Raw genomic sequence first — 8246 nt, forward strand, 5'->3', positions numbered from 1 at the left:
AAAAAAAAAAAAAAAAAAAAAAAAAAAAAAAAATATATATATATATATATATATATATATATATACTAGGACTATGATGTATTTGCTATATGGTTGTTTATAGAGTAAATTTAACTCTCAAAGAACTGTACATAAAATTTATTTCACAATTACTGCAACTAGAAGAAGGCTCCATGCAAGGGCCTAAGATTTATGCTCTATGTTCATTATAGATAAAGAAACAAAGATGACTTTTGTTACTAGTTTGTGAGTGACTAGTTCAGCATTAATGTTTTACTATACACTGTGGAATATTTAGTGGTTAAAGTTATTTATCATCTATAAATTTAAATTGTAAGTGGTCTGGAATACACATTGTCATTCTACCCTTAGATCTTCTGTGACATAAGTATATGTTTCAGGAACATATGATAAAGTTATAATAGTCTTATTTAAATTAGATGCAAAAACTGACAGGAAAAAATGATTAATGAACATTTGAGAAGATACACAACTTTGCTAGCAATAAGGCCAAAAGTAAATAATTAAAACAATCATGACAGATATCTAACAAATAGACAATTTTTAAATCTGATAAAATGGTGGTGACAATGCCATAGACAGATAACACTAATATGCTGATTACCGGAGAGTAAACTTGCAACCATTCGGAGAATAACTGCATTACTCAGGGAAATCGGTAATCCTATTTACCCTAAGACCCAGCAATTCCACTTCTGGTTATGTACCTCAAAGAAGCTCTCCGAATGTACACAAGCAAACATGACATTGATGTTCACTGCAGTGTTTAGTCATTCATTTATTCATTTCACAAATATTCATTGAGTGCACAGTTTTATTTGCTTGGGATTATCTCCGGGACTAAAACAGACAATTCTCCGTGCCATCATTCGTGTGTTCCAGTACTGTTTTTTGTTTTGTTTTGTTTTTTTGCGGTACACGGGCCTCTCACTGTTGTGGCCTCTCCCGTTGCGGAGCACAGGCTCCGGACTCTCAGGCTCAGCGGCCATGGCTCACGGGCCCAGCCCCTCCGCGGCATGTGGGATCTTCCTGGACCGGGGCACGAACCCGTGTCCCCTGCATCGGCAGGCGGACTCTCAACCACTGCGCCACCGGGGAAGCCCCAGTACTGTTTTTGATACTAAAAAGTTTAAAAGGATCTAAATAACCACCAATGAGGTAACAGGCAAATAAAGAAGTGTACAGTCACAAAATGGAGGGAAAAAATACTGTTGAGTGAAAAAAGCATGTTGTAGAATGCTACTTGCATGATAAGTAATTTGTGTAAAATTTATAACCACGTAAAACATAATACAATATTATGGATGCATATGTGTGTATGTATGTAAAAGCAACATAAAAATGAATAAGTAATATACACATTAATTGCATGACAGTGCTTGACTGCACAGGGTGAAATGGGATCAGAATGCAGAATGAGAGGATTCTAATTTGTATCTATAATTTTTAAAATATAAATATGAAAAGATAATAAAAATTTGACTCTAATTGGTCTGCACATGTATTTATTATATTAAGCTTTGAATTTTCTACATTTTTAATATTTTAAAAACTGCCTATGACCCATAAAATTATTTTTCTATAATTGTACATAGGCACATTTTTATAAATGTCTATAAGATAAATTTGTAAAAACATTGGTTCTATCAATAACATGACCTAATTAGTTTATTACAGAGTGACTGAAAACTTACAGTACAAAGAGCATAATGAACCAAGATAAATTTATAACAACTAAGTAATTATGACACAATCAAATCAACTAAATACAAATTAGTAATACATAGTAGTATTTTCTTTTCTTTTATTAAAAAAAAGACAACAACTACATGATGAGAAAGGTGTTACTGAAAAGGGAACAGTGAAAAAAAGACTAATTAGGTGTTCACAGGGAATCCTGCTTCCCTTAGCATTTAACATCTCTGAAAGCCATGGAAATAGAAGGGCGTGTTAAAGGTTCAGCCTTAGCTCTGCCTGTAAGTTTATTGAATTAACCTAGTGAACCACAACTAGATGATTGTTTACCAGGGCTATATAGCCATTTACCTAGATTCTAACAAACTCCTATAAAAGACCTATATGGATCATACTTACTAAGCTGTGTGACTTTGGGAGAGGTACTTAACCTTTCTGTGCAACCAATTCCTTAACTGTAAAATGTGGCTAATAATAGTATTAGCTATCTAAAAGGGTTTCTTGTTATTTGCTATATCAGGCACTTACATTGTACTTTCAATGTGCCATATACTGACACAAAATTTGTGCTGTTTGTTAAATACGTAAACAAGCTAATCCAGAAACCATTTTCACGTTCTTTAGATTGAGGTACATTCTATTTGCCCCTAAGTATCTTTTAATAATTAATCCAATACACTTTTATAAAATTCTTGAGCTGTATCACAAAACATTCTGTGTCATGTAAAGCACATTAGAATCCACTTTACATGCAAATTTTTATGTAATCTTACAATAGATCTGAGGAGTAATTACTTAAAATATAAATGTCTCAACATCTTCAGTATGTCATTGGAATCTAGGAAAAATCTATTTGATTCAGCAATTCCAAATCATCACCCTTAATACAAAACACAAAACTCTAATAATAAACAAGTTATTTATTCAAATACAATGTAACTCAAAACTGTGTGGCTTTCCAACGTTGTGTTAGTTTCTGCTGTACAACAAAGTGAATCAGCAATTATACTCCAATAAAGATGTTAAAAAAAAAAAGAACACTTACAACTCAATAAAAAACAAAACAAAAACTGTGCGGCTACTAAGCATATACAAGAAACTACATAAAATCACAACCAGGTTGGCTCTAAATCTGCACTGGTTTCTCCTAGGCACTGATAAAAAATTTTTTCTCATTAAGCTCATTGCCAAGCATAAATGATGGGTGATACAAAAAATGATACAAATGAACTTATTACAAAATAGACCCACAGACACAGAAAACAAACTTGTGGTTACCAAATGCGAAGGGGTCGGAGGGATAAATTAGGAGTTTGGGATTAACAGATACTACTATATATAAAATAGACAACCAACAAGGACATACTGTAAAGCACAGGGAACTCTACCCAGTATTTTGTAATAATGCATAAGGGAAAAGAACCTGAAAAAGAATATATATATATATATATATATAAATCACTTTTCTGTATACCTGAAACTAACATATTATAAATCAACTATACTTCAATTAAAAAAATTAAAATGAATAAAAGCTCAATGCCAAGCAGGAACGATGGGTGTGTCATTGATGGAAAACAGAAGAAATGCTCCCCGCCATCATTCTCTCCCAGCTGAATCACATTAATTGACCCCAGGGTATTTTCTCATTTTGTTGCCTTGCAGCATAAAGCCTTCATCCACTTCATGACCCTCAGTGCACCTCAGTCAGCATGGCCTTCACCTGGAAGAAGTGCCCACTGTCCAGGAGAGGATGTGTGTGTCCTCACTCAGAGCAAGGCCACTCAGGGATGCTTTCCCTGCCTCAGGGACCAGTGACTCCAGTGAAGAACAGAGCCACTGGGGGAACCCATGTAAATCAACATCATATCTTCTGACTCACTGTCAGCCCATCATTATCTTTTATAAATGTCTTTTGTTGTAAAGAATATAAAAATTGAATTCCACATGCAAGGTAAAGACACAGCCATGATTCTAGAATGACATCTAACATTTCTGCAGTAATAAAAAGGAATATAACCTTTCCAGAAAAATACAGTGCTTAAACAAAAAATTTACATCTCAGTAGGAAACTATGGAAAATTATTAGGATCGCTATTCAACAACGAGGATTAAATTGAGGATAGCTCTTCAGCTGTGTGTTGGCTTCATTAAGATATTTAAGGCCTCTGATAGTTGCAATGATTAGAAGCATTCTAGTTTGTTTCCATGACAGCTAACACTGATAATCCCTTGACAAAAGTAACAACAACAATAACAATAGTAGTGATAACAGCTGATAACATATCATTTACTCTAAAATAGCATACTCTTCTAAGCATTTTACATATATTGACTCATTCAATCTGCCAACAACCCTACTTTTACCATCTCCATTTTGCAGTTGAAGAAACTGAGGCAAATTCTCAGTTACAGTTTCTAAATCAGTGGGTTATAACTTTAGTGGACATAAAAATCTTCCAAGGACCTTGTGAAAAAATTGCAAATTTTCTGACCATCCCTACACCCTGCTCTGATACAGCACAGTTGGTTAGGTGTAGACAACCAAAAATATAGTATTATAAGCTCCATTTTCAAGTGGTCTGAGGACCGAGCTTGGAAAACACTAAATAATTCCCAAGGATACTTCCATTTACCTCCAAGGCCTCTCTAGTGATGTTTAGGTCCTTGTCGTTATGTTTCTGGACATTCTATTTCCATTCATTTCAGAGTAAGAATACTTATTTTGACCTCAATGAACTTGATTCTCTATCTCCATCTAAAGTTTAATCAAAACAAACTAATTGATATGTTTACACCTTAATTATCTCTGCTTGAATCAAAGTCATAGCACTGTCTTTGAAAAGCCGCATTTCTCTTTCACAACAAATCTGTCACAGACTGGTGAACACCTTTCTTAAATTTTGAAAAATCATGAAAGGAAAATTCTCCAGAATCCTTCCTTAAACACATGTCTGCTTAAGTAAGGATTACAACCCTCGAAGGCATTTCTGAGAAATAAAAAATTCCTGTAGAATACTCAGCCATTCATTTAGCTTTCAGCACAAGCACAGAACATAACATTTATGAGCACAATTTGCTTTTCTCAGGGTCCTTGCAAGAGGAAGATTCTTGGACTTCTATAGCAGGACTATAAGCTTAGATTAACACCCACATTGTCAGAATACAGGCTACCAGAAAAATCTTGACCTCACAAAACATTTCATTTTCTTATTTCTAGAAAGATGAAGAATGGTTTTCTACAGTGAAAGGGGGAATAAGCCATTGTTTTCTGCAACCATGGCTATAGTCTCCCTGGCTTTCAAGAGAGATTGCAAATGTCCTTCAAATTCTAGTAATTTCGGGCTTTCCTGGTGGCGTAGTGGTTGGGGGTCCGCCTGCCGATGCAGGGGACACGGGTTCATGCCCCGGTCCGGGAAGATCCCAAGGGTCATGGAGCGGCTGGGCCCGTGAGCCATGGCCGCTGAGCCTGCGCGTCCAGAGCCTGTGCTCCGCAACGGGAGAGGCCACAACAGTGAGAGGCCCGTGTACCGCAAAAAAAAAAAAAAAAAATTCTAGTAATTTCAAAAGCTGTCAATGATGATAAAGTAGAGGCACAGTCATCAGACTTTGGAAGGAAAACAGTTTTTGAAAAAGGTTCTGAGATGTTTTTGAAAAGACGTGAAACTGAAGTACCCAAAAGGCACCAGCTCTCTGTTTTACAACTAAAGCAGTTCACTTGTGGATCTTAAAAACAATCCTCTTGCTCCTAGTCTGACACGGGGAGCTGCGGAAAGGGGGCGCATACTGAACTGGGGCATGACTGAATGGGCTACCTTCTGAATTATGTCATGGACCAAAATGAATGTCTACCCAAAACAATGGGATCTTTCTATACATGTAGCCCCTGGTGTGCTGGTAAAAATATGTTTATGGCTCTCCAGGGGGAAAAAGCCCTGATCTGTAGGCTTTGGTAATTTCCATGGTATAAATACCTCTCCCTTGTCTGATTTCCAATGTGACGCCACTAAATGTAGAGTTGGAAAGAGATACGCAGTATCACTTCCTTATATAGTATTTCCACCACACAGATAAACTGACAGCCTCAAGAGCATACGTAATAGTAATATGCAGTAAAATAATTAGTAAGTAATGAGCTTTGAGTATATATTACTTCTGCTTTTTATATAATTTATTCAATTGCAGGTTTATATAATTTAATAATGACTGTGCCAAACAACTGGCTTTCAAAAATCCCTGGAAATGTAACAATTGGCTCTCATGAGCTGGTGCTACCTGGTCCAGCCTATTATTACAAACTTTAAGTAAACCTTCCCATATACTGATCCATTGTTATACACAGCCATTTAATGAACGAAATTTCTAATTTATATAAAATTTAAGTAAAATTTATTTAAGTAGAAAGTGTCACCTCCTAAGTACAAACTGTTAACACAATTTAATACCTACATAATTTTATGAATGATAGTGCTACACAATTTCAGTGTCAAGAGAAACTTGAGAGATCATCTGATCCAACTTCCCCTAAGAGTCATGGAGATGTCTACTGGGGGTACCAGCCTTCCTCATTCTCCTACTCCAAAATTACCACTGCATTCAAGGGATCACATTCAACTCAAAATTCCTTTGAGTATTCCTCAAGGACACCCAGAATTTTACCCAGCCAACTCTATTTTTTTCCTTAGCCACTGTATCCAACATGCCAAAGCACCGGTCTTCTCATTATCTTCTGTAAATGCCATGTTTATTCTCCCTTCTAAAGCTGTCACACATTCATTCATGTGCATTTTTCAGTGTTGGGTTTTTATTTTGAAAGAAAATGGTGGACTATTTACATGCTTGTTGTAAATGCTCATTTCAACTAGAGAATATCTGAGCAATGGAATCGAGAAATCTGCTTTTTAAACAAGGAACTCAGGGGATGGTAGGTTTCTCAAGTTTCAAGATCAACTGATTTCCTGAGTAGTAACTAAATTTTTAAGGTGAGACTAAGAGAACACTAGTAGTTCAGTGATATAAAACTGTAAACAGTCATAACTCAGTGAGTTAAGTGCTACAGTATAAAAGTGTTCAACGTCAGCATTAAAAAAAGAGAATGATGAAACAAGCCACAGACTGGGAAGAAACATTTACAAAAGACACATCTGATAAACAACTGTTATCCAAAATATACCAAGAAATTTTAAAACTGAAACCAACCTGATTAAAAAAATGGGCCAGGGCTTCCCTGGTGGCGCAGTGGTTGAGAGTCCGCCTGCCGATGCAAAGCACACGGGTTCGTGCCCCAGTCCGGGAGGATCCCACATGCCGCGGAGCGGCTGGGCCCGTGAGCCATGGCCGCTGAGCCTGCGCGTCCGGAGCCTGTGCTCCGCAATGGGAGAGGCCACAACGGTGAGAGGCCCGCGTACCACAAAAAAAAAAAAAAAAAAATGGGCCAAAGACCTTAACAGACACCTTACCAAAGAAGGTATACAGATGGTAAATAAGCATATGAAAAGATGCTCCACATCACATGTCATCTGGGAGATGCAAAGTAGAAAAATGAGATACTACTACACATCTATTAAAATGGCCAAAATCCAGAAGCTGACGACACCAAATCGTGGTGAGAATGTGGAGCAACAGAACTCTCATTCATTGGTGATGGGTATGCAAAATGGTAGTTACCTTGAAGAGCATTTGGTGGTTTCTTATAGAACTACACACACCTTTACCATACAATTCAGCAATCATGCTTCTTAACGTTTGCCCAAAGAGTTGCAAACGTATGTCTATACAAAAACCTGCACACAAATGTTTTTTAAGCTTTATTCATAACTTTAAAAACTTGGAAGCAACCAAGGTGACCTTCAGTATGTGAATGGACAAATAAAACTGTGGTACATCCAGCTGATGGAACATTATTATACAGCACTAAGAAGAAATGAGCTATCAAGCCAGGGAGAGACACGGAGAAACCATAAATCCATATTACTAAGTGAAAGGAGCCAATCTGAAAAGGCTGCATTCTGTATGGTTCCATGTACATGCATCTGGGAAAAGGCAAAACTATGGAGAGAGTTAAAAAAAAAAAAAAAAAAAATCAGTGGTTGCCAGGGGTTGGGGGTGGGCGAGAAGGGATGAATAGGCCGAGCACAGAGGATTTTTAGGGCAGTGAAAACACTCTGTAAAACACTATAATGGTGGATACACATAATTATACATCTGTCCCAACCCATAGAATGCAACATCAAGAGTGAAACATAAGGTAAACCATGGACTTCAAGTGATAATGTTGTTGCAGTACAGGTTCATCCATTGTAACAAATGTGCCACTCTGGTGAGGGACGTTGATAATGGGGGAGGAGGCCGTGCCTGTGTGGTGGCAGCGGGTATATGGGAAATCTCTGTACCTTCCTCTCAATTTTGCCATGAACCTAAAACTGCTCAAAAAACAAAACCAACCAAGTCTTTTAAAAAGAAAGAGAGAGGGCTTCCCTGGTGGCGCAGTGGTTGAGAGTCCGCCTGCCGATGCAGGGGACACGGGTTCG

General features: G+C 37.2%; 1 protein-coding gene across 2 annotated transcripts in view; it reads right to left on the bottom strand.

The window, feature by feature from the left end:
* Positions 1-8246, bottom strand: part of PDE4D (phosphodiesterase 4D) — a 1474095-nt gene that overhangs the window by 691338 nt on the left and 774511 nt on the right. The window lies entirely within an intron of this gene.

This window comes from Lipotes vexillifer, unplaced genomic scaffold (assembly GCF_000442215.2).
Source record: "Lipotes vexillifer unplaced genomic scaffold, Lipotes_vexillifer_v1.1 scaffold366, whole genome shotgun sequence".
Lineage (NCBI taxonomy): Eukaryota > Metazoa > Chordata > Mammalia > Artiodactyla > Lipotidae > Lipotes > Lipotes vexillifer.